This window comes from Lemur catta, chromosome 5, assembly GCF_020740605.2.
Source record: "Lemur catta isolate mLemCat1 chromosome 5, mLemCat1.pri, whole genome shotgun sequence".
In the NCBI taxonomy this organism is placed as follows: domain Eukaryota; kingdom Metazoa; phylum Chordata; class Mammalia; order Primates; family Lemuridae; genus Lemur; species Lemur catta.
In genome coordinates this window covers 5968311-5994433 of record NC_059132.1, presented here as the reverse complement: position 1 = coordinate 5994433, position 26123 = coordinate 5968311, and the positions used below count along the sequence as shown (strand labels likewise).

Here is a 26123-nt window from a genome sequence, read left to right as displayed (position 1 = left end):
GACCAGCCTGGGCAACATCACAGAGACCCCATCTCTAAAAAATAAAAAAAAAATTAAAAAAAGAATGGGCGAGAAAGGTTACAGATTTTTAGGGAATAGCCCCTACCCCCTCTCCCGCCTCAGAGTGTGTTTCCCAGCCTGCCCCAGGGTCAGCCCATCTTTCTGCTAATGCTACTCAGACCTGCTCTCATCTGTGAAGGTGACTGAAGACGAGACCTCCATGAAAGGAGGTGTGTATGCGCCTGTGTGTGCACGTGTGTGTGTGCGTGTGTGCGTGTGTGTGTGTGTGTGTGTGTGTGTGTGGCAGGCAGAGGCAGTTCCCAGATTCCTACTCAGGAAGGACTTCAGGCAGTGATCTGTTTGGAAGGGAGCTGGAGGCCTTGCTTGACGCTATGTGTACAGCCACTGTTTGTACTTAAGTAATAGGTTACAGATCAATAAATATAGCAAACTTTTCTAAAAGAGCTTTACATAAAATGAAAAAGATGCCAGCTATCCATCAAAAAATTAATTACTGAGCTGGGAGCAGTGGTAGATGCCTATAGTACTAGCTACTTGGGAGGCTGAGGCAGAAGGATCCCTTGAGCCCAGGAGTTTGAGTACAGCCTGGACAGTGTAGTGAGACTCTGTTTCAAAAAAACAAAAACAGACCTGCATGGTGGCTCACGCCTGTAATCCTAGCACTTTGGCAGGCAAGAGGACCACTTGAGCCCAGGAGTTTGAGACCAACCTGAGCAACATACTGAGACCCTGCCTCTACAAAAAAATTTTAAAATTAGCTGGACATGGGGTGTATGCCTGCAGTCTCAGCTACTCAGGAGGCTGAAGCAGGAGGATCGCTTGAACCTAGGAGTTTGAGGCTGCAGTGAGCCACAATGATGCCACTGCACTCTACCCGAGGTGACAGAGTAAGACTCTGTCTCAAAAAAAAAGAAAGTTGAACCGGGAAAGGACTGACCTAGCTGCTCGCTCCTGACCACAAAGGAGCCCTGGGTCTCACCCGGGCCAGCTGCCTCAACCAAAGTTTCTTTGACATCTCCTGTTTGACCTTTAAAGAGTCTTGTGAATTTCCCTATAAGCAATCCAGTTTTTAAAAATAATGTATTATGTTACTGAAGTCTGCCCCCGGGTAAGACAGATGTTTCAGGAGGCAGAGCCATCGACCCCAGCCTGCCCAGTCACGCACGAGGCCAGGCCCCAAGCTGAGGCACCCCCTCTGCAGGTGCCAGCCTCATGAGGGGAGCCCTGGCCTGGGCGTTCCCCGCCTGTACATGGGCTGGTTTCTCTCCCCGAAACGCACGCTCTTCCTACCCCAGCCACGACACCCGCGCCAGCCACGACACCCGTGCCAGCCACGCTAGGGCTGCATTTTCAGAACATCCGTTTCATTACTGAAGGGTTATCTTCTTCTCGAAACTCAAGTGCCAGCTTACCTGTCCCCTCTGCAGAGAGGTCATCGCTGACCTCGCTGGGTAAATTGGCCACGTCACTCTATTTTAGTGCTCGCCTAGCACTCTTCCCTACCCGGCATTTTCTTATTTCTCTATTAGCAGTCTGTCTTACCTACCACACTGCATGCTCCATGAGAGCAGGACTCTGTCTGTCTTGTGCGTCGTGTCCTTACCACACAGGGACAGTGCCTGGCACATAGCAGATGCCCAATAAATCCTTACAGAAATAGGGAAGGAGTGAGGGACGGGAGAAAGAACTAAAAAAGAACAAAATCTGGGTTCTTGTCCCCAAGACTAGGAGGCTCCTTTGAAGCCCCAGTCAGCCCTCTGTAGGGTGGGCGGGGCCTCAGCCCCCAGGCTCCCGACCAGGGCCACCGTGGGCACACTCTAGGCTCACACCCCTTCCTGCAGTGCTGTCACAGGCCTGTCTCTGGAGCCGCCCTCCCCTCCCCACACCCCATCTTGGAGGGGCAGAAATTAATTTCCTTTGGCATAAACTGATTTTGATGAGCCCAGGCCCCGGCGAGTCGTCACAGACCTCTCCGGGAGCAGCAGGGAATGGCGGCAGGCAGCATGACTTATGGGCCTCAAGGCCCTAGACGCCCGGCTGCTTCTGATGGCTCTGGATACCTCCAGCCCCCCTAAATCAGCTGCGACGGAGCAACCTGGAGAGCTGCCCAGCCTGTCCTCAGGCTCGGCTGGTGCCCCTGGCAGGCGCCTCCCAGGTCAGGGAGCGTAGGCTGCGCGGAAGTGGGTGACTTCATCCAGGCTGACTCACCCCAGCCAGCCACCAGGGATGGACTGCAAGAGGGGGGAGGCTGCAGTCCTCTCCGGCTTGGAGCTTTGGGGGGATCCTCGCCCTCCCTCTGCACTGAGGGGCTCCTCACACCAGACTGTGCCCCTGTCCTACCCCATACCACCATCTAGGAACCCATGTGGACTGTCCTGCAAACAGTCCAGGCCCTCGGCTCAGTACCAGGCCCACTGCCCTTCTTACCAGCCAGGTGAGATGGACCAGCACGGCAACCTCTGAGACTCAGTTTCTTCATCTGTAAAATGGGCATGGTGATCCCTGTGCCACCTACCGCCCAAAGGTATTGGGCAAAACTGGCTGATGTGAGAGGATCTTAGAGATAGGAAAGCAGCATGCAGAAGAGGGTGACAGGAGGCTGGATCGGTGGACCCCTGTACCGCAGGATTGGGCCTCCTATCCTGGCCTACAGTGTCCTGAGTGAACGCCTTGCCCTGCCCTGCCCTGCCCCTGCCCCCTCATACTCCACCCTCTGCCACACTTAGCGTCCTTCAGTTCCACGGGTAGGTTGCCCTCCTCCCCGCTCCGGCCTCTGGGTGCTCTTCTCCCAGCCCAGCACTCTTCCCCACCCTATCTTCTTTGCCTGGCTAAATCCTGTCGAACCTCCAGTCCTCGGCTGAAATATCACTTCCTCAGGAAACCTTCCCCACGTCCTCAGTCTGACATCACGGGCCCCGTTGTCTGCGTCCCCACAGTCTATGCGCTCCCCTACATTGGCACAATCGTCCCACATCTGCCTCCCAGACGCTGGCCTATCCCAGAGCCCGGCTTGGGGTGCTACTTGATAACAGCGGCTCCTGGGAACGGCGTGCCTGCACCTATTCGTGGTGGGTGACAGTGGCTGTCTCAAGCACTGTGTTGAGAAGGATTCTGAGGCTGCACAAACACACATAAGCACCATCCCTGGCACCAAGTGAGTGCTCAGTACACACCAGCTGTTAACATTGGTGTTGCTATTGGGATCTACACCCTCCCTTTATCCGCCCTTAGTCACATTTCCGGCCACCCAGGGGTAGAGAAGGGAACCAGAAAGGGCTTCTGTTCTGGAATTATTACACTTGAAGACACCTGCCTCTAGCAGAAAGAGTATCAACATGGAGTCAGGAGACCCTGCTGACTCGCTCAGGGGACTGACTCCAACTCTCAGGGTCTCAGCGTGCTCATCTATGACACAGGAATAATTGTCACCCTACTGACCTCACAGGGCTGCTGTGAGGACGAAATTCCAAAGTCCGGAGGCAGATGCTTGGTTCACCTTGACAAAGAACACTCCTCAGCCCCACCACTAAGGCCTGGTATGGACTCAAAAGGGTGGGGACCCCAGGACCAGGGCCATTACCAGCCCTGGTGGAGTCCTCACTCCTAGGCCCCCACCCTGCAATCCCTGTCTTCATACAAGTGCAGGGCCTGTTGTGAAACCCTCACAGCAGGGTCAAACCTCCACTGTCTCACTCTCTAGCTGTGTGACCTCACTGAATCTGTTTCTTCATTTATAAAATGACAATGAGGCCAGGTGTGGTGGCTCATGCCTATAACCCTAGCACTCCGGGAGGCCGAGGGGAGAGGATTGCTTGAGCTCAGGAGTTTGACATTGCAGTGAGCTAGTCTGATGCCACGGCACTCCAGCCTAGGTGACAGAGCAAGACTCAAAACAAAACTCACCACAATGAGGCCAGGTGCAGTAGGTGCCCGATAGTCTCAGCACTTCTGGAGGTTGAGGAAGGAAGATAGTTTGAGGCCAGGAGTTCAAGGCTGTAGTGAGCTATGATCACGCCACTGCACTCTAGCCTGGACAGCAGCATGAGACCATCTCTAAAAAAAAAAAAAAAAAAAACACTGATATGATAACGATAGCTGCCTCCCAGACTTCTTAGAAGGATTAAATGAGATAATTGGGTAAAGAATGAACATTTGGCTCAAGACTCAGTAAGTATTACCCATCATCATCATCATCATCATCATCATCACCCCCCTGAATGCTGCGGCTGTGCATGGGGTTAAGATGTCCATATTAATTCTGGTCCTTCCATACCACGGTAACTCCCGGAACCCTCACAGCCGACTAGACTGTCACCTCCACTTCCTGGATGGGCAAAGTGAGGCTCAGAGAGGCTGGGACTTTTCAGGCTGAAAACTCCCTGCAGACAGAGGCCATCCCTCCCAAGCCTGGGCTCCTCTTAGGACTAAGGCGGTGCCTCCCCCACTGAACTGGGGGTTTTGTCCCTTCTCAGCCCGGAGGTCAGTGTTCATTTTTAGTGAACCAGCCAAACTCAGAGGAACAAAAAGGGTGAGGTCCAGCCTCCCTGTCTCCTATGTGGCAGGGTGCAGACAAAGAGAGGTTCAGGCTGTAGACAAAGGTTAGCACAGGCCTGCCTGGTCCTAGCTGCCCCAGTTGACATAGGGAGGCCTTGTGACTGCCCCTCCCTGCCCCCACACTGGCTCCAGCTTCCCACCTGAGTAGGCTGAGCCTCTGCAATGAGCCTGCAGCATGGTGGGGGGCGTCAGCAGCTCCCCAGCCCCCTGTGCACATCTCCCGACATTCTTGTCTTTCGCTGGTCAGGCAACGTGGGTCACCAGGGTCCCGGGGCATGGCTTTGGGTGCCCATGCCACGGCAGAAGGAGCATTCAAACTTCCAGCACACCAGTAAGCCAAGGCCAAAAGGGGCCAACTCCCTTGTGCAAGCAGGTGCTATATGCCCACGTGCTGAGGCGGGAGGATTGCTTGAGCCCAGGAGTTTGAGGTTGCAGTGAGCTATGATGACGCCACTGCACTCTAGCCTGGGCAACAGAACAAGATTCTGTCTCAAAAAAAAAAGAAGAAAAAAAAAAAAGAAAAGAAAGAAATGGGGAGCCTCAGAGAACCACCACCAGGACACACACACAACTCCTCACCACTTAGCAGGGTGATATTGTGGGCTCTGGCGTTCCACACTTGGGATCAAATCCTGTTTCCCCTACTTCCGAGCTGTGTGACCTTGGGTAGTATCATGGGCTGAACTGCATCCTCTGCAAATTCATGCATTGAAGTCCTTAACCCCCAGTATCTCAGAATGTGACCTTACTTGGAGATAGGGTCTTTACACAGATAATCAGGTTACAATGAGGTCATCAGGGTGGGCCTAATCCAATACGACTGTTGTCCTTATAAGTAGGGGAAATTTGGACACAGATATGCATGGAGGGAAGATAGTGTGAGGAGACACAGGGAGAAGAGAGCCACCTTGGTACAAGCCAAGGAGAGAGGCCTAAAACAGATCCTTCCCCCATAGCCCTCAGAAGGATGCTACCAATGCCTTGACTTTGGACTTCTAGTCTCCAGAACCGTGAGACAATAAACTTCTGTTGTTTAAGCCACCCAGTCTGTGGTACATTGTTATGGCGGCCCTAGCAAACTCATACAGGGAGTGACTGTTTCTCACAGCCTCGGTTCCCACAGGCCTGAACAGAAGCTGTAAGAGTACTTCCCTCACAGGGTGATGGAAGGCTGAGATGAGATGGTACCTGTAGCACAGGGTTAGGCACAGTGTGTACTCCAGAAATAGTGGCTGTATTTACTATTATCATTATTATTCACCAATGGCTACTCATTCCTGTGTACATACATTTACTCACATACTCCAGACAATACTGTATTACATTAATACACCTCCAAAGCACCAGGCATGTGGGCTCTGAGGTTAAACAAACCTCTCTTCTCTTAGGAGACTTGGCAATGAACAAAAATAGCCCTATCATCATGGGAGACAGACAGTCCACATACACACAAATTAGCTGATAGAAGAGCAAATGCCTGCAGTTTTGCCCACGTGTGCGCCACATGTGTTACTGTGTGTGTGTACATGGTGTTAATGTGTGCACTGGAGCATCAGGGTGCCCATGAGTTTGTGAGTCTGGGTGCCCAAGTGTGTATATGTGCATGCATAAGTGTACACATGTGCACATCTATATTAGTGTGTACATGAATGTACGTGGGGGGGATGAGAACATATGGGCCAGTATGAACCTGCGTAAGTGTGGCTGAGTGTGGATAGATGTATGGGCAAGTGTATGTGAGCAGAGTAGGGTCCAAAGCCAATACCTTCTGCTGCCTACAGCCCAAGGAGCTCTGAGAGGTCATCTCAGCTATCTGTCAGCCTCAAGCAGACATCTCTTCCCAAATCAAAGTGGAATGCTCCTGTACCGAGGCATCTGCCCCAGGAAGCCCCCAGTGCATGGCCCAGGTTTTCAGGAAGTCCTTCCTACATTCTGACCATAATCCCTGGGTGTCACTTCAGAAACAAGCAGTCCCAAAGATCCTAAATGAATCAGACACTAGCCCTACACTCCAGGCACACATTGGTCTTTTGTCCTCACCCAGCTCCCAATCTGCCTCTCCAAAGGAGGGAGATGGGATCCCACATTCCCAAAGGCCACCCAACTTGGGTGTCCTATTCCTGCATCCCAAATGCCCAATATCAACACTCCCTGTCCCCCCACTACCTGGGGGCCAGGGGGCTAATTTACCTGGGCCTTTTTCCCACCATCCCAGAACCTGATGCTTGACAAAGATGTAAAGCTGGACGTGGATCTAGGAGAGCAAAGCCTTCAAGGACTAACCGAGCCACCTGTAACTCCAGGTTGGAGCTGTGAGGAGGCAACTTAATCCAAGGTGAAAGAGACCAAGGCACGAAGGACTGGGGTAGAGATGGGGAGTGGAGACCCACAGATAAGACCACCCCCAGGGCACTCCTATCCCACACCCACTATCCCCTGCCCAGGATGTGGTGGGCTCCTAAAGGACCAGACTTAGGGAACCAGAGACAGTTGGGCTAGACTGTCCTCCACCCCCAAAACTAGTGCCTGAACTATAAACCTGAGTTCCAGTTCTGGTTCTAACAGTGATAACAATGATTTTTTAAAAAGGCTCACATTATCATGCAGTTACTAAGTAGCTGGACCTGTGCTCTGCATTTTCCATGCACTGTCCCACTGAAGCCACACACTATTTCAGGGTGGTTAGGGACCATCAGTTTTACCCCATTTTACAATTGAGAAAACCAAGGCACAGACAATCTAGGTCATCTGCCCTCCTTAAGCTTGGTCCTCCCAAGCCCAGAGCCCACACTCTTAACCACCTTATGAGTGATCCCACACAGCCTCTGTTCCTCTCTCAATTTCCCATTCTGTTCAGTGACTTGCTAGACCCTGTGATTTCTGTGGGACTTCCAGCATGCCTCTTAGAGTCCTCGCCAGGACCCCCCCTGGGGTCTTGTGAGGCATGATGCAGGTGACAGGAACACTCCAGACTCACTGAATCAGACTTTCCACACACTGCTGGGGTGCCCCCTCCTCCCGAATCTGCATGACCACAAGGCCAAGTGGTCTGCAGTGCACCAAGGTCTGGGAATTACTGAGGTGGTGGGATCCCTTGGCTAGAAGGAAACTAGGGGAAGGTGGGAAGCACCGTCTCCCCCGAGCCCTCCTGGGGGAAACTTCAGGACATAAGGCTAGGGATGCTCTGAGGCCTGGCTACCACCCCTTCCTCACCCAATGGGCAATATTAACAGGGAGAAGATCCATGAATTCCAGGGGTGTTCCAAATTATGGGGGTGGGGAGGAAGAACTGAGTTCCACCCCCTCCCCCCATCATTTCCCTCTGCCATCCTTGAGCCAGAGAGGCACAGGTTCTGAACAGACCCCAACCCCACTCCACACCGTGCCGCCAAACTTGAGTGGGGTAGACAGCAGCAACCGGTACAGCTTGGGGGTGTGGGGTGGGCAGTCGCAGGCTGGAGCAGCAGAAAGGTGGGAGCCCCTCGCAGACAAAGGCTGACCCCAGCCAGGCCGGCTGGCCAGCCAGCCCATCCCCACCCCCCCTGCGGCAGGCAGCTTGGCAGGGCTGAGCGCCAGCTCCTCGCTCCAAACAGAGTTCCCGCCGAGCGTGCTTAATGCAGCGGCAGTGACATTTGTGCCTTCAGAGGCAAAAACAGGAATCCGGCCATTTTGATGAAGGGCGCCCAGAGAGCTGGTGGGAGACAGGAGGGCCAGGTTCTGACTCCTGCACCCGCTGCCCTAACCTCCCACCCCGGCCCAGGCCCCCAGCCGGAGGGTCACAAAACCAGGGTCACCAGACAGAGAAGCTGCTACAGAACCACCTCCCCTGCCACTCTCTTGTATAGGTGGGGAAACTGAGGCCATGGTGCTGACGCTAGCCAAATCTGGGAAGGCAAAAGGAGGGACGGAGAAAAGCCTCAGGGAGGATGACCTGAGGAATGTCCGGGTGGGAGCGTCTGTCTGGGGGCCAGAGGGCTGAATCCAGGAGGCCCCAGTGACCCATCCCAAAGGAGTCTGCACACCTGGCCCCCCGCCCCGCCCTCTCTGGCGCGCCCTCGTGAGGGCGCTCTCGGCGCCTCCAAGCCTCCAAGCAGCGAGAGGGTTAAGCTTCCTCGCAGTACTTGCCGCAGTAAGTGGAAAGGAAAGAAGTGTCAACTCTGTTCTCACCACAGCGGGGCTGTCGGATGGCACCTCCCCCCGCCCCGCGCACCCCGCCCGGCCTGCTCCCCCGCCCTCCCCTCGGAGCGCGCGCGCATACACCTCCCACCGCTTTGCCCAAATTATTTTCGATCCCGGGAGACTCCGGATGCCAGACGCGCTCGGCGGCGACGGCGGCGGCGGCGACGGCGGCCGCGCCTGATTCATTGCGCCAAAGCTGCAGATGCGACCTCCCGCCTGCGCCCCGTGCCCCGGCCCGCGCCGGGCTGCGCGCGCGCCTGGAGAGATTTGGGAGGGGGGCAGTTTGTAGGCGATTCCCCCCACATAAGAGGCGGGTCCTGGCCCCCCGGGGCCAGGTCCCCCAGTCTCCAGCTCCCGGGGCTGCGCTAATTAGCTTCCTCGGGGGGCGCCACGCGGCGTGAGGGGCGGCAATTTCCCGGCTGGGCTGCGGGGGAAGCGCTCCCGCCGCCTGGGAAGGTGAAATGGGAAACTCGATTCAAAGAGCTTTCCTCCCCCTCCCGCCAAGCGCCGTAGAAAACGGGTTTGAAATTCCTCCTCTTTTTTTTTTTTTTTTATTTATAGTGCACGGTCTCCATGGCAACCGCGGAGGAGGTCACGGTAGCTGGGCCCCCGCGCGTCACCCCGCGCCTCGCCGGCTGCAGGCGCCCGGATTGCGGCCTCCCAGGCGCCGCGGCCCGCGTGGACTCAGCTCCGAGTTCTCCGCCCCCGCTCCACCCTGCCCGCGGCTCAGGCCTCCGCCACATGACGCTGCCAGGTCCCAACCGGGAATGGCGCACCTGGGCACCAGTGCGCTAGGCTGTACCTCTGTCCCCGGGCTCTGACACGAGGGACTGCGCCACGAAACACGTGCCCAACCCCGAGACGGGAACACGTGCGGCAAGACGCCGCCGAGGGGCTCTCTGTACTTGCGGATGCCCCGGATAATCGACCTATATTGGCGCACGACTGCGGATCTCCTGTCAAGACGTGACCACCCGAGGCTAAGAACGCTGGCTCTGGAGTCCCAACCGAGCCCCGCCTCGATAACCTACTAGCTGTGTGACTTCAGCCGAGTCACAACGTCTGTGCGCCTCAGCTTGCTCATCAGCAAAATGGAATTGTTGTGAGGCTTAATTGATACAAAGTACATTTAACGCTTACCATGGAGTTTGGCACGTGGCTCTGAAAAATCTGTGGTTGGAGTTATTTTTTTCCCAGCTGGGAAAGCGGAGGCCCTAAAGACTCTGATTAAGGGCTGATTAAGGGCGCGCGCTCAGCCAAAAGGCTGGGAGTTGCGGCTCGGGAGCTCCCTAGCACCTCGGCTTGGGCGCACATGCGCCTGGAGAGGGACGCATGCGAGCTGCTCACGGCCTAGGCCCGCCCGGGAGGGGCAGGCAGGGCTGGAGTCTCCGGAGTACGCCACATCCGCACCCGGAACCCTGGAAACGGGGCCCCCCGCGGCTCCCCCTCCCCCCTCGTCCCGGCACCATTAGCAACAGGCCAGCCTGCCCTCCCTCCCGGGACTGAGGCCGCACCTGACCCACCGGATGGCGGCCCCAGGGCCGAGCTGTGCCCCCCACCGCGCACACTTCCTCCCGGACCCCCAGCGCCTGGTTGAGTGCACAGGGGGAGGGGACTGGGCCGCCCCCGCTCCACCGGCTTCCCACAGCCTGAGCTGCCCGGAGCCGGGGAGGCAGGAAGTCTCAGAGCCGGGGCGTGGAGGCGGGGTGGGGGCAGGAAGTTGGGGGTGACTCTCCCAGAGACCCTAGACTGGGCCCCGGCGTGGGAGCAGGGTGGGCGGGCGCGTAGGGATTAAGGGCGCTCCCCTCCTATGCAGCCTTAGGCCATGTGACCCGGGCTGGAGCGCCCTGCAGGGTGAGGGCGAAGGCCGCTACCTCTGGCGACCCCCAGCAGCTCGCAGAGGGAGGGAGGGGCCGCCTTTGTCTACTTTGCGGCAGAAGCAGCCCCCCACAACCCCTCCCCCCGCACCCCGCCGGGCCCTGCACAGCCCGGGTTTTCCATCCGGCCCGGCTCGGCTCGGCAGCTGTCAGGGGACCGAGCTGACCTTCGCGAGCAGGGAGTTTCAATTAGCCGCAGATCAGATAAGCGGGCGGGCCCGTCTCTCCGGGCACCGCGGGGGCGCAGCCCCGCCCCCGCCACGCCGCGCCAAACGCGCTCCAGATGGGAACAAAGATGAGGACGCAGCTCCACCTGCCTCCCCGGGGAGGGGGAAAGAGGAGGCCCCGCCGGGAGGCGCTTCCCACCCGAAGAAGGGGTTGCACGCCCTCCCCTGCCAATCTGGGATCCCGTGCCCGGGCAGGGGTCTGGCCAAGATGATCTTTGGGGCTCTGCTTGCCTCCTGCATTGAGGAGACGCTCCTGCTGCACTGACCTCATGCCCAGGCGGGCATCGTGCCCTCCCTCTCCCGGAGGGAGGGTTTTGCCATCTCTGATCTCATCCAGAACCTCCCTGGGAGGCTGGGAGGAGGCAAAGGCTAATTGGAAAAGGAAACTGAGGCTGGGACTTCGTGATCCAGGTCACACCAACCACGCATTGTTTCAGGCGTTTACTGAGTGCCTACTAAGTGCCAGGTACTGTTTAGACTATGGAGACACCGGAGAACAAATAATCTTGTCCCCGACCGCACAGAACTTACATTCTAGTTCAGGGAAACAGACCGTAATTAAGGAAACGGTTGAACAAGATCCCTTCAGAACGTCTGGGGAGCCATGAAGACGTGAAAATAGGTCATGTGAGACTGACTTTAGGGAGGGGACCATATTAGCTATTGTAGTCAGGGAAGGCCTCTCTGAGGAGGAGACATCTTCGCTGAGGCCTGGAAGAGCCAGCCAAGCAAAGAAGAGGGGTAGAGCGTGTGGGCGGCTCAAAGCAAAGGCTCCAAGGCTGGAAAGAACTTGCCTTGTTGAAGGTCTGTGAGCATGCCGGTAGGCCCCCAGGGAATGTAGATAGGGCAGGGGGTTATGAAAATGGCAGTGGGAGCCTTTAGTGGGCTTTAAGCTTAAATTTCTAAAAGATCCCTCTGGCTACTGTATAGACCAGAGGAAGGCAAAGGTTCAAGCAGGGAGACCAGGGAAGAGGGAGGGGGAAAGGAGGGGGAGGCTTAGTGATACACTTTGGCAGATGAATTGGATGTGGGGGTGAGGTAGAGAAACAAGCTTGGTGAAAGGCAGCATTTGGACCTAGGTTGGCCTTTGGGAGCGTGGAGGAGCTGTTCAGAGGTTAAGGGTGAAGCTCTGGAGCATGAACACCAGGGTTCAAATACTGGTACAGATATGCACTAGCTGAGTGACCTGGAGCATCTAGATGAATGTTCTCAAGCATTTAAAAGACAAGGAGGGGATGATAATCGAGATTGTCATTGTAAGGTCTGAATATGATGTAACACACGAAAACTGTTGGGCATAGAGCCTGGTGGAGAGTAGGTGCTCCAGAGGTGTTGGCTCTCACTGTGGATGTTGTTGCTATTCACCCACCCCCCACACACACCTGCCGCCTGGGAAAGCCATCCTTTCCACCCCACCTCTGGCCTTGTTTTCATTTGTGAGGCCAGAGAAGTTCCTGCTCCTCCCATCGACCACCCCCCCACACACCCTTGTTTGGAGGGCAGTTTAAAGGGGTGGGGGGTCTTAGTGAAGAAACCCATCTAGTCTCCCTTCACTGTACCATCTTCTCAAGACCCCAACTCCCTACCCCTGGGCTACCCTAGGAGTGGTCTCAGTGGGAGCCTTCCCTCCCAGCCTGCCAGAAGAGGGGAGAGTATGTAGTTCTCATTCAGTGGCTGAGTGGCCCTCCAGCCCAAGCCATGCCCTTGGGCAGATGCCTGGGCTACTCAATTGCAGTTGGTTGTGGATTTTGTGCTCCAGGAGCTCCAGCGGGGCAGGAGAGGATGGAGGTTGGAGGTGGGGGCCTACAGTTACAATTCCCATTTAGGAGCCTTTACTCAGCGCCAGGCACTTTGCTCTGGCCCATCGGTGTTGCACATACATGTCGTCAAGTCCTTGCAATCACCCCATGGGATTGGTACAACTCCTGTCCTTAATTTATAAGTAAATAAACAGAAGCCTCCAGAAGTGATATCCCTTGCCCAAGATCACACAGCAATTAAGTGGTAGAGCTGGAAATCAAACCCAGGTCTGGCTGAAGCCAGAACAAGAGAATTTAGCCATTCTACTATCTGGTCTTCTATGCCATTAAATGGATAGATGCCTCTGACAAGCCCTCAACCAAACTCCTGTGGAGGTGGATCTGCCCCTTCTGCCCTTGACTTTCCTGTGTGCCTGAATCTTTGAGGACAGAGGGTTCATCTGAATCCTCAGATGCTAGATACACAGGTACTGCTTGAATGTGGCATCATCCTCTCGACAGCAGTGATGATGTCTGCCTTCACCTCCCCTTGGGTTCTGGGCCCCCCTACAGCCCATTTTCAGAGCACCTCAGAGCTGTTGACTAGAAAAAGAAAGTTCTACTTTGCATAATATTTGCATCTGCTTTGCATGCTATTCACATAACATCGAAATGCACCAGAGGCCTGGCCCTGGCACCCTATTCCCCTTCTCGTCCTCCCCACCCACCTGCTGACCCAGAGCACGGGTGGGTAGGAGTTCTTAGTACCCATGTAGGCTCTGCCTAAGCTTGTCTACTTCCAGTATTGTGGGGAGGGAGATGGGAAGATTCCTGCCTGCTGTCATCCCTGTCCTCCCTCCCTTCCATCCCTTTCTGGGAGAAGTGTGGTGGATCAGGGCAGGAGAGCTAGGCAGCAGATGCCAGTGCGCGCGCGCGCACACACACACACACAGCAGTACCCCAGGAAATACCTGGGGTCCGAGTGCCCACCACCCCACAACGAAGGTTGAGGAGAAGGGGAAGGAGGCAGAGGCATTGCTACGTTACTGCTGCTGAGGGATGGTGGCCCTGCCCCTAACAGGATCCTCACACCCCAGACCTCCTCCTATGGGGCCAGTCTGCATCCCCCGGAGCTCATACCTGCAGGCCCTTCTAATAGGAGTGCTGGGGCTGGAGGGAAGGAGGAGGGAAGAACAGGAAGAAATGGAGGTGACAGTAATGGGATGGTAGCAAGGACTAGAAAGAAGGAGACTGTGGCTCTGTGATCCTGGAGGAAGAGCAGGAGAGTCTGGGCACAGCCTGGCCTCAGCCTGGACCTTTAACCAGGTCAGGGCCTCCTAAGAGACCCTGATACGGAAACGGAGGAGGAGAGAGCTCCTGTGATCGGCTGATGAGGTGTGACCCATTGAGTTAACAGAGGCCAATAACCTGTCCTGATTAGAGCCAGCCATCGTTGTACCCGAGCCATGAGTGTCTTGGGGGCCCATTGGCCATGAGGTATCTACAGTTGAGGACTGTGGTTGGCAGTGGCATCTTGCAGCCCACACACCCCCTTTCCCTACTCCAGGTTGAGATTTCAGGCTTGGAGGCCCCCAGTAGGTGCTTATGAGTAAGAACCAGAGACCCAGGAACTCAGAATACTGGGTTCAGCGGGGGTCCATAGAGGAATAGGAGGCAGCAGGATACTTACTGAGTGACTTTGTACCAGCCACGTGACGGGGCGCTAAGGGTGACACAGGATGCTGACAGCCTGGCGTTAGACCTGCAGACAGGCATAGCACAAACGCTAACCTGGGAGCCCTTCCTGGCAGAGCCAGCACAAGGCACTGGACTTCAAAGGATGGATAGAGAAAGTGACAAGACATGTGCCTGCAGGCACAGTGAGCAGGGACTTCTCTAGGGCTTTGGGGACTGCAAGGGGAGAGGAGAAGGAAAAGGCAGCAAAGGCTGGATTATGCCAGGCCTTGAATGCCAGGGCCAGGAGGCAGCACTTGGGGCAGGAAAGGTAGATGCAAACTGGAGGAAGAAGCTTTGAGGTCCCCCCTCCCCACCTACCCGACACCCACACCCTTACCCCCACCCTGGCAGGCAGAGTGCCAGGCCTGCAGGAGGTCCCCAGCGCACTGTTCACGCCATCCACCCATCTCCCTACACAGCGTGTTGGGTTCTGCCCCAAGACCCAGGAGATGCTGCCTAGGCTGCCCTTGGCTGAGCTCCCAGAGAAATCTTCCACCCCGGGTGGGCTCTCCTGTGCCCTGGCCTCTTCTCCTTGTGTGCACTCATCGCCTGCCTGTGCTCAGCTGAGCCGCCATGCTGGCAGTCATCCCCACGGCCCTCACACCCCTAGGGTCACACAGTCCTGGGGTTCACTCCAGTTTCCCTAACTTAGTTACATAACCGCCTTGCCTCAGTTTCCTCACCCACCTCAAAATAAACATAATACCAAGTTTCTAAGATTCTTGTGAGAATTAAATTGGATGAAGTACTTAATAGAAGGCCTGAATGTCATTTATTTAATCAGTCTCTATTTATTGAGTGCCTTCCATGTGTGTGGCATTGTTTTAGGCACTGGGTTTTCAGAAGTAAATCACACAGACTAGGTGGTCCCCTGGGGTTTCCATTCTAGAGGGGAGCATGCATATGAACCACAAATATATGTAAATGAAATAGTTCCACATTATGACAAATGCTGTGAGAGTATAAATAGGATAATGTAACAAGGTAACTGGAGGTGGGAGAGTGATTTTGGGTAAGGTGGTCAGGGACTTTATCTTTGAACTGTGATTTGCGATGAGACCTGAAGAATGAGGAGGAGCCAACCATGCTAGGGGGTAGAAGGTGTTCCAAGGAGCAGAAATAGCAAGTGCAAAGGCCCTGCGGCAGGAAGAGCTTGCTCTGGGGGATGCTGGAGTGGCTGGAGCAGGGGCAGCAGGGAAGATAGAGGCAGGGGTACTGGGGGTCTTCAAGGACCTTGGGAGGAGTTTGGCTTGAATTCCAGGGGCCATAGAAAAATCATCAGAGTTTTTCAACAGGTGTACTTGATTTACACAGTAATTGCTCATTAAAGTCTTGCTGTTATCACTATGAATAATAATACGAAGCCCAGAGAGGAATAGCAATTTGCACAAGGTCACAAAGTCCCATCCCACAGCCACTTCCTCTTTCCCCCTCCGCTAAGGAGCCATGTGGATCAGCCCCAAGCTGTCGGGAAGGAGGTGAGGGCGGCTTCCCTTCCCTCATTCCCACTCCTTCCCTCCGGCCATTTCCCGTGCTCCTGGCGCCCGCGTCCCAATTAGCTGGAGAGGCTGACGGCCTGAGCTCCGAATGACGGACACCTCCTGTCACCCCCCTGACGGGCGAGGAGATTAACTCAGAGCAGTGCCGGCTTGGCTTGAAGGGACGAAGGGATGAAGGGACGACAGCAAAGGGAGGAAGGGGGAGGGGATGACCAGACCGCCCCGCCAAGGGCCCCCAGTGCCTTAGAAGGAAGGGGGACTGGAGGGGGCCCTTGCCTCGGAGAGGGGGCTGGCAGGCTGGGGAAGGCCACCTCCACTCTCCTGATTGGCTGCTCCCAGCTGGGGCCACTTCGGCTTCCACCCTCAGCTCCTCTGAGGGCAGGGACCATGCCTATGGTGCTTCACAGCCGAGCCCTTAGTTCCAGGCACAGGGCGGGTACCCAGTAAATATTTGTGCACTGACTGTGGTAAATAATTTTTGTGCAGGTTCATCCGATCCTGACAACATCCCCATTTTAAAGAACAGGGAACTCAGAAGAGGAGGGACTGGTTCACATGTCACACAGATGGGCTGGCATTTGAACTGAGGCTGCCTGATGCCGAAGCTGAGCTTCTAACCACTGTCACTCCTCTCTTTAGGCACAGACTCCTGGGCTCGTGGCGTTTAGGAATTTACAGTCCACTTTAGGGCCATGAGATACAAGCCCCAGGAAAGGGAAGTTAACACCCCAGTTGCAGGCGAAGACGCTGAGGACCAGGCTGGACACCAGAAGTTCCATGTGACTCTCCAGGAGAGTGGAGGCAAGAGAGGCGGGTAGAGAATGGAAGAGAGTGTTCTGGAGGAGAGGAGGTGAGCCGGGCTTCTAAACGCAGGTATGATGGGTCAGAAGAGAGCAAGAGGAAGCCATTTCAATTCCAGGCAGAGGAGAATGGACAGAGGCTTGAAGGCAGAAATGGGCAAGGCATACACGTCTGGTCGTCTGGTCAGACCTTCAGGCTGCAAGTCCCAATAATCCAGCACGCACTGGCTTAAGCAAAATCGGAATCTACTAGCTCATTCTGAGGCTCAAACAGAAGAGTGTCTGGCTTCAAGTACAAGGGTATCAGTTTCTCTTTGCTGGCTTCATTCATGGGTAGCTCTCCTCAAAAGGTGGTGGCCCCAAATTCCCACCCCTACCAGATCAGATGATGCCCCCCACCCCCTACCCCCCATTCTTCCCAGTAATTCCAACCAAAGCTTGGAATTCAGCCTGATCGGATTGGTCAGGCCCAAGTCACATATCCATCTCTGAACCAATCACTGTGGTCAGCAAGGAAGTGTCTGCTGATTGGCCAGGTCCCTCAGCACCGGGGTAGGTGAGTCCTCCTAAAGCCCTAAGGCTTCTGGAGGAGGGGAAAGGTAGTCAGTCCCTCCAGAGGCAGGGCGGTACTGGGGGCCTGTCAACACCAGGGTGCTCTAGTCCCAGGGCTGGATTCTGGGCCCTGGATGACCCTTCCTGAGCAGCCCGAAGACCCCACTCTCTCCTGATTCTAATAGCTCTCTGCTGTGTAGACGACATCTGCCAGTCCAGCTCTCACTAGGTGAGAGAGGCCTCCAGAAAGGCTCCTGATCTAGAAGGGGTCTGGAGTATTTCTTTGCCTTGCTTGCTCTAGTGCCTTGCATGTCTCCATGGGTCTGCACGATCTTCTCTCCGCCCATCCTTCACCCTTAGCTCAGCTGCGAGTTTCCCCTAGAGTTTGTTTCATTATTGGGGTCTTTACTTGCCTTTTACAAAGTCATCAGCTCTGACTAGAGCCCAAGAAGGGCAGTCTTGCAACAGGAAAGACGACGGCCAAGTGCCGGGGAGGACTGCCACAGGGAGACTGTGCCACCGTCTAGCCAGGAATGGATACAGCTGTCAGTCTTATGAAGAAGAGGCCAGTCAACAACCCCACCAGTGCCCAGATTAGGGCCACAGCTGTGGCAGCCCATCCCGGAGAGCGGGGCTCACCTGGAGGAAGTGGGAGGGCTGGACTTTCAGCAGTCGTGCTCCAGGGTTTGGAGCATGGGCTTGGAAGTCATACTGACAGAGGTTTGAATTCTGGGTCGGCTGAGTGACCTTGGGCTTGCCCTGTTCGGCTTTGGTTTCCTGGACAGTAAAATGGCGGTAATGCAAGGAAGGCCTGACCTCAAGGGATAGTGAAGTTCTGATGAGATATTGCACCCCAGGTGCTGGCACCGCTCCTGGCACAGAGACTCTTCCATAAAGCGGCAGCTGTTACTACTAATATTCTAGCTCTGTTCAAGACTGGGCCTCAGCCTGGAGCTCAGGGCAGCCCTTTCTGGGCCTCAGTTTCTCCATTTGTACTTCCAGCCCTCTCACTCCCAGAGTGGGTGACTTGGATGATCTCACTGAGGGGAGGACCCCTCCCACATCGGTCAGTCCATGGGGGGGTGGGGGGGTGGGAAGGCGACAGTGCCCAACCAACATTTTCACCAGGCTGGGCGGGCAGCGCCAGGCAGGCGGGAGCTGGTCAGGTTTTTAATTGAACACGATGCAAATGAAATGTAAATACCATGCAAATAAGCTCTTGCCAGGAGGCGCTGGGCTGGGAGCGGAGGGAGCAGGGAGGGGACTGCTGAGCAAGGCTCCTCCCCGGCCCCCCTTTCCTCTCTCCCTGGCTGCCCACGCCCACCCCCTGGGCTGCCCACCCAGCTGGGCCATTCCATTTGGGTAACAGCGGGTGGGCGCTCCATCCCCCCACAGCCCCCTCCCAGGCTCCTGTGGTTCCTGGAGCTGGTGGAGTGCTCAAGGAGGAGGCAGGGTCCCTGCAGATGGGGCCAGGCTTGACACAGACAGGATCACACAGAAAGACCCACACTTAGAGAAGGGACAAACAGATATAGACATACAGAAACACACATTCCCTCTGAAGCCCTCTGCAACACTGAGACCTACTCAGAGACAGCCAGTCACACATAAATATACACAATTGCACATTCAGTCATAAATACATACAGTGGCACAAATAGACTCAGTCACAGGGCACATGCATGTGTACACACACACACACACACACACACACATGCACACACACTCTCACTGCCTGTCCTCCTATGAGGACTGCAGGCTGATGTCCCTGTGCTGGCTGGAGGTCAGAGAAGGTGGGAGTTGGTGGCGGGGAGGGGGGAAGACTGGACAACAGGCACCCTGTGTGGTCAGAGCCTGGTGGCCTGAGCAAGGCCAGACAGGTGGTAGGGGGTGGGGGGATCTTCAGGGTGGCCTGGGCCTTTTGCCCACTCCCCATCCCAAGACACATGCCCATACCCCAGGGCCACAGCCACTAGCAATCCCAGGTGTCAGTCTATCCCCCAAGTCCTCAGGGAACTCTGGGCCCCATCCTAGTCCCACAGCCCTCACTCCTGAGGCAGCTAGCCATTGGAATGAGCCTGGCCCAGGGGACAGGGCCTGGTTGGCTAGGTCAGGAATTCATGCCCCACCCTGCCAAGGGCTGAGGAGTGAAGTCAAGGGAGCAGGCGAAGGCTGAGCAGTCTGGACAAACCACCATTCCACCCGGGATCCACAGCTGGGGGTGGTCCCAGCCCCCTCCCTGGGGTGACTCATGTCCTACATTTAACTCTCATTAGCGCCTCTGAGCCAAGCTGGGAGGGACAATGGCCAACCTCCCCCAGCAGACAGGGAGCTCTGGGTGGGCCGCCCTCGCACCTCAGTTTCCCCCCAGGGGCCTGGCCTAGGGACAGAGGCTTCACGGGAGAGCAGTGCTCATTGTCCCTTAGCTAAGGGCTGTCCACCCCATGGAATGAGGGACTGGGTGTGGCCTCTTCCAGGAACCACCCTCCCCGGGCCTCCACCGGATGCACCACAGCCTCAGAGAGTCCCCCACCCCAACCCCGGCCCAGAGGTCGGGAAGGAGGGGAGGGGGCAGACAGCGTGGGATCTGAGGCGGCCCCCGTTGCTAGTGATCCTGTGGCCCTCCGACAACCCCTGCTCCTGCGCAGGCCTTACACAGGGCGGGGCGGATGAATGGGGCCAGGGAAGCAGAGATGTGGCCAAGGACCCGTGGCCGTTCTGGGTCTCCTCCGTCCCCCTTATTTTGAGTACAACTGCCCTGTTAGTCACCATGTGCCTAGCGAGCACCGTGGTCGCAGGCCCCAGGGAGGCCATGCCAAAGACCCCTGCCCGCCCCGCCCCAGGAGGGGCCAGTTCCGCCTGCCTCCGCCACCCTCCCCCTTCCCTTCTCTGTGGGAAGGAGGCAGCTGGGGCGGGGGTGGCCGCGGGAGCGTCTTGCCCGTGTGATCGTGCCGAGCGGGGAATTCGGGGCCATGTGGGAAAGACATTAGTGCTGGCCGCCCTGCCAGCCAGGAATGCGCCCCCCGCTCTGCAGCCGCCGCCTGCCTGGCCCAGAAACGGTGACTCACCCGCTCCGTGTTCCCACCCCCTCATCGTGGGCCCTCCGCAGCCCACCGCGGGCCTGGCCTGGGCTTTCCAGCCTCCACCTTTGCTCCTGCTGGTCCTGCTACCTGCCTCGCCCATCCCCCATTCTCTCTCCTCTCGCCACACGGAGCCAGATCGCACCTCCAGGGAGGCTCAGACACCACCCCCATGAGGCCGCTCTATTCTCTGGACTCCCTCTGGTTAGAACTCTCCTTTGGGACTTAGTTCCTGGGGCTGTCTCCCTCTCTCCAGAATGATTCACCTCTAGATGCCCACACCGGGGAGCACAGGGCAGGTGCAGAAAAAAGTTGGGGAAGCAGAGCACTGTGTGGGGAGTGCTGTTCCTAGGGTTCCTTCTCCGTGAGCTTGGAATGATAAAACAATGCCACTCACCAGCACAGAGTGTGCAACCTTGGACCCTTAGTCCCTTGGTCTGAACCTTGCTTTCTTCATTTTCTAGACTGGGATAGCAGTATCCAGCCCACGTGCTAACAGAGACAGCCTGTGCAGAAGCTGGTGTTTGGAAAGCCTTCAGCTTGGGACCTGCCACTGCGAGGGACTCAGTCATGATGACGGTGGTGATGACATTACTTGGTGAGCCCCTACTATGTGCGGGGCCCCAGGCTGGGTACTTTCTAGACATTATTTCATCTAATCTCTGCCTCAGTCCTCAGGGGTAGGTTCTGTTGTGTTCCTCTTTTATAGATAAGGCAACATTGAGGCCTGTCTAGGGGAAGGCGCTGACCCAGGCGTCCACAGGAGGTAGAATCTAGGCCCACACCCAGAGCTCCGGTCCCAGCGGACCCAGAGCTCTCCAGAACCCATACAGATGCATCCGCTAGGTCTGCCTCTTCCAAAGACCAAACTGGTAGTCCTACCTACTTGGGAGGCCGAAGTGGGAAGATCGCTTGAGCCCAGGAGTTGGAGGCTGCAGTGAGCTACGATCCCACCACTGCACTCCAGCCTGGGTTACAGAGCGAGACTCTGTCTCTCAAAAAATTTAAAAAAACCAAAAAATACCAAACTGGGCTCCAGTGGGCAGTCCTCTGCAGCCCCTACCCTCATTGGAACCTGCAACCAGCCTCCACCCAGGGCCACCTCTCATAACTTTTAATAAGAGGTAATAGCACCAAGCAGCAGGCATCAGCTTCGTTTTTAATTATCTAATTTACATTTAATTTTCCCCAACAACGTGATGCAGTTTATTAATGTTTTACCTAAGAGCATCCATTCATGGACTGAAAACACGTTTACAAAACTAATGGGCATTGCTTCTTTTTTGGAGGTCCCTAGTCAGACGCAGAGACCCGGCAACCACCACAGTTCGTGCACTGGGCTAATTAATGAACAAACATCCTAGAATTCTTTCAGTGCATGTCACTTTTCTGCCAGCCTCCAGAAATAAGTATTACTCTGCCAGATACTTTTCAGGACTATCTCAGTTAATCCTTGTCCTAACCCTTATAAACTATTAACTAACCCTTATAAAACTATCTGTTTTGCAGATGGAAAAACTGAGACCCAGGAAAATGAAGTGTCTTGCCCAGGGTCACATGACAACTGAAGGGAAAAGCTGACACTGTATGCTCATGTGACTCAAAGCCCACTTTCTGTGCTGCAGGAGAGGATGGCCCCTCAGAAAATCCAGACCTGGTCCTGCAGGTACCAGCTCCAAACTTTGAGACCTTGGGTCTGTGGGGAAATGTGCCTTGTGGTTCTCAACATGTCAGTGGCATTGAGTGACAGGCCTAGTGGGGAGAAGTGTGGGAACTCAGTGACTCAGGTCCCACAGCAGTGGACCCCCCCAGGCATCCCTAAGGCTGGGGTCTGGTTTTCCGGGCTTCCCAGTGCCCAGTGGCTATGACTTTCATGATGAATTTTCCTTGGTGTGCCCAGAAGGGTCCCCAAAATAGCAGGGGCCTCTCGTCTTTCTCCCATTGGACTCCCCATGAAACTGGGCCTCTTCTAAAGCAGAGACGATGAGCAAAGATGATTCTGGTTTCCAGAAGGGAAGAGAGAACATGGACCCAAGTTGAAATCCTGGAGCCCAGGGCTGGTGGGAAGAAGATGTAGGCCCAGGGCAAATGGACAGACAGCGTGGATACTCACCTTGACCTCAGCTCCAGCCTAGCAGTGTAAGCGCTCACAAAGCCTCAGCCAGGCCTGGGCAGACAGGCAGCGTGGGCACCCGCTCCAGCCCTGGCCAGGCCCAGGTGGGTGAGCAATATGGATTTTCACGCCATGCCCCAGCCAGGCCTTGGCCAAGTAGATGGTGTAGACACTCATCTATTTTTCAACAGATGCCTGGAGGTCCCAAAAGCTAAATTGGCCACTATCGGGCAAGAGAGGGCCACCCTGGAACCCAAAGGCCTGGATTAGCATCCCTTGAGCCACCCGCCCGAGCCTCTGTGTGCCCATCTGGAGCAGGGAGATGATGACCCAGTGCACATTTCCAGGTGTGGTCCACACTGCTGCAGTAATTACATGAGATGGGCAGCCAGGGCCTTGACCTTCTACTCCATTCCTGAGCCTCTCCTCTTCCATGTAGCTTCCTTACTATGAAAAAAAGGGAAACCAAGACCCAGGGAAGCCAAAGGACTACCCCAACATCACATGGCATGTTGGGGTTGAGGTGGAAGTGGAACTCAGATCTGGGTCTCAGAGCGGGCTGGGACTTTGGGAACCTCCATGGACTGCAGCACTGTGTGGTTAAGCCGCACCTTGGTATCTGGTCCAGGCTGTTTGTGTGTGTGTGTGTGTGTGTGTGTGTGTGTGTGTGTGTGTGTGTGTGTGTGTGTGTGTATGTATGTCTGTTGCCAGGAGTAGGGGGGAGTGGACAGGGTGTTGGGGGAGCTGCTGCTGCCGCCTCCCTGATATTTTTAGCTTCAAGAATGAGCTGAGCTCAGGGCTCTGAGCTCCCATCAGCAGGGAGGGAAATAGGAAGGTCCCCACCACCCCTCCCTACCACCAGCAGCCTGGAACAGGGTTAGGTGGGGATGGGCCTGGAAAGGAGCAGGGACCCCAGGGACTGGGGGCAGTCAGGCCCTGACCCCCTGCACCCCAGCTTACCCCCATCCAGGTCATCCTTCCAATGCCCTCCTCCCAGTTGGCAGGGACAGGTGGCCCCATCTGCCCCCTGCTTCCCACAGCTTTCCCTGCTAGGAGCTCCGGGCAAGCTCTCGCCTGCACCAGGTCAGAGCTGGAAGGTTCCCATGACAACAGATGACAGCAGCAGAGGCTGCTGGCCACAGGGTCAGGGGTGAGGGGGGTATGGGTGGAGGAGCAGGAGAAGGGAAGGGGCCCAGCACAGGAGTGGGGGAGGAGCTAGGACCCCAAAATTATAGCTCACTGCTGAGCCTTAAACCCCAAGGAAAGGCCTGGAACCGTGGCTGACTGGTGCTGGAGGGTACTCCGTTGCACTAATTGGGAAAGCTAGCCTCAGGAAGGGCTATGCCTTTGGTCATGTGATCATGAAGCCAGCTAGGGGTAGGGCTTGGGTAGAAATCCTATGCCGCTGCCTCCCAGCCTAGGACCCTGCTGCTCCTAGGCTAGGGTCTTGGGGGATAAAGGGTGGACCCAGATGTCCCCTTATGAGTGTTCAAGACACCCAAACTGACAGGTTACTCCTTGTCAAGCCTAGCCCCCCAAATGTTTTTGTTCCCTTGGAAGGAGATATATTAGTATCAGGGATCAGACTCTGGCTGACTACCTACCCCAGCCCCAGGGGCCTACAATGGGGTTGGGAATTTGCCTCACATACCCAGGTTGAGTAAAAGTTTCACTCCAGATTTTAGCCCCTCCAAAGGCTGCCCAGGTTCCAGAACCATCATTGGCTCCCACTTTCCCCAAGACAAAATGTACCTGCTCTTCCTGGATCTTGAGATTGACCCCACAGTCCCCTGGTCTCTCTCTGGTGTGGTCTCCTCACTGCCCGGGAAGTACCAGTCTCCAGGCCTCCTAGGTGAGCAGCATGGTCCTTTGAGGCTCAGTTTCATTCACGCCTCCTCCAGGAAGACTCCTTGGCACTTCCCATCCGCTCAGATCTCCCGCTCACTAGAAGTGCGAGGCTAGAGAGTTCTCAAAGGCCTTTCACACGGATTTCTCATCCCACTCTCACAGTGAACCTGAGAAGGGATGTTACTTGCTGACAAGTAAACGAGGCCCGGAGGAGAAAGCCTCTTGTAGGTTGTAAGGACTGTGTCAACTTGGTGCCTGGCTCCAAGCACCATCTTCTCTTTGCAGTCACCAGCCTGTGGCCCTGCAGTTGGGACCCTCCAACTCAGCCCTAAGAGTTCTTTCCCGACGCACATCCTCCTCCCGCTGGTCCACTTGTTCAACCGTGTTGAGCACCTGACACCCTCCCTCCCGGAGCTCTCCCAGCGGGAGGACCAGCCAGTGAGCAGGTGAGTTCACCCAGTGTGATGCCAGCAGGGGCCCCTGGTCCTGCAGCCCAGACTGACCACAGCTCAGCCTCCTGTAGGTCCTGTCTGCCTGGGGAACGCTATTCCCACGTCTAACCTCAATTCTACTTGCTGCAAGCCCTCAAAGACTTTCTACGTGGTTAACTGGCTGAGAAAGGCCAGTACCCAGGTCCCCGACCCCAGGACCTTACGAAGCAGCGACCTCACTCTCTGTCTAGGACCTCCTCTCTCCACCATCTCCACCCGCCCCTCGGGATGGTTACAGGGGCCTGGCTGGGCAGCAGGCCCAGCAGGCCCAGAGCCATCACACTCCTTTCTGAGCCCCCATATAAATTCTGCATGTCCAGGGACTTCCTACAGCACCCCACTGCCCCCCTGCCCAGCTCAGCGTTGGTGAACTGGCAGGCCAGTGGGCCAGCAAGAGGTAGGTAGGCAGGCAGCCTCCCCCTCCCGGGGCTGCTGAGCCAGGCCAGGAACCAGGGGAGGAAAGAGACCACAGGATGCTGCTTGGTCCTCAGCATCCCTGAGGGCCACTAGGAAGGGAAGAGAAAATGAGAAAGGAACTCAGTCTCAGCTCCCCAAATCCTCCCTTGGTTGGACTGGGGGCTGTGGGGGCTGTGGGAGGCAGGGCAGGCTCCTGACACGAGGCCCAAGGCCCCTCCTGGGGTGGGGGGGTCAGAGCGCCGGGCGCCCTCGTGATGAGCCGGCTGCAGGGCGATTAATCTTGCGAGGCCGGCATCAGCCCCCACCCCCAGCCTCCCATGGCCAACCCTGCCCGCGCTGCCCTGGGAGTTAATCTCCGCTCTGGGGGACTTCTCAGCCACTGTCGCTGCTGCATTAATTCTGAGGCAGAGAGAGGCAGGAAGGAGGGAACACAGTTGGGGAGTGGTGGGTAGCCTACTTGGGAGGGTTTTATGGCCAGCAGCTGGTGAAGAGGGGTCCCGAAGGATGGGGCCTGGGTCCCCTTCAAGGGCCCAGCACTGGGTGAGAGGTGGGGGCATGCCATCATCCTCATCAGACCGGCAGCGCCCTCACACCCCTGGCCTCTACCCTGGTTGTTCCCCGGCCGAGCCCCAAATGCAGTTTGCAGTTTTGACAGCAGATGTCTCTGCTATTATGATTTATCAGAATGCTTAAGGTAAATAATGCACACATATTTATAGGAAAGGAGGGGGTGGCAGAAGGGGAGGGACTGAATGGTGTGAGGGGGCTTTGGGGCCTGAGGACTCACAGCATCCTGCCTGTCCTCAGCCCTCTGTACTCAGACCCAAGGGTTGACCCCAGTCTGGCCCTGGAGAAGTGGGCTGGGGTGTCACCACGCCTGCCCAGCTGCCGGCCCAGACCTGGCCCCCAGGAGGGCAGGGAGTGAGGCCGCCAGCGACTAGACCTGTCTTGCTGGGCCCCGGCCAGGCCTGGGAGGTGGCCACCTGGGG

General features: G+C 56.2%; 1 long non-coding RNA gene across 1 annotated transcript in view; it reads right to left on the bottom strand.

Annotated features, from left to right (window-relative positions):
* LOC123637847 overlaps window positions 1-2072 on the bottom strand; it is a 40517-nt gene extending 38445 nt beyond the window's left edge. The window contains exon 1 of the long non-coding RNA XR_006735082.1: window positions 1990-2072. This is a non-coding gene — a long non-coding RNA (uncharacterized LOC123637847). The remainder of the gene's footprint in view (window positions 1-1989) is intronic.
* Window positions 2073-26123: the final 24051 nt, after the last annotated feature.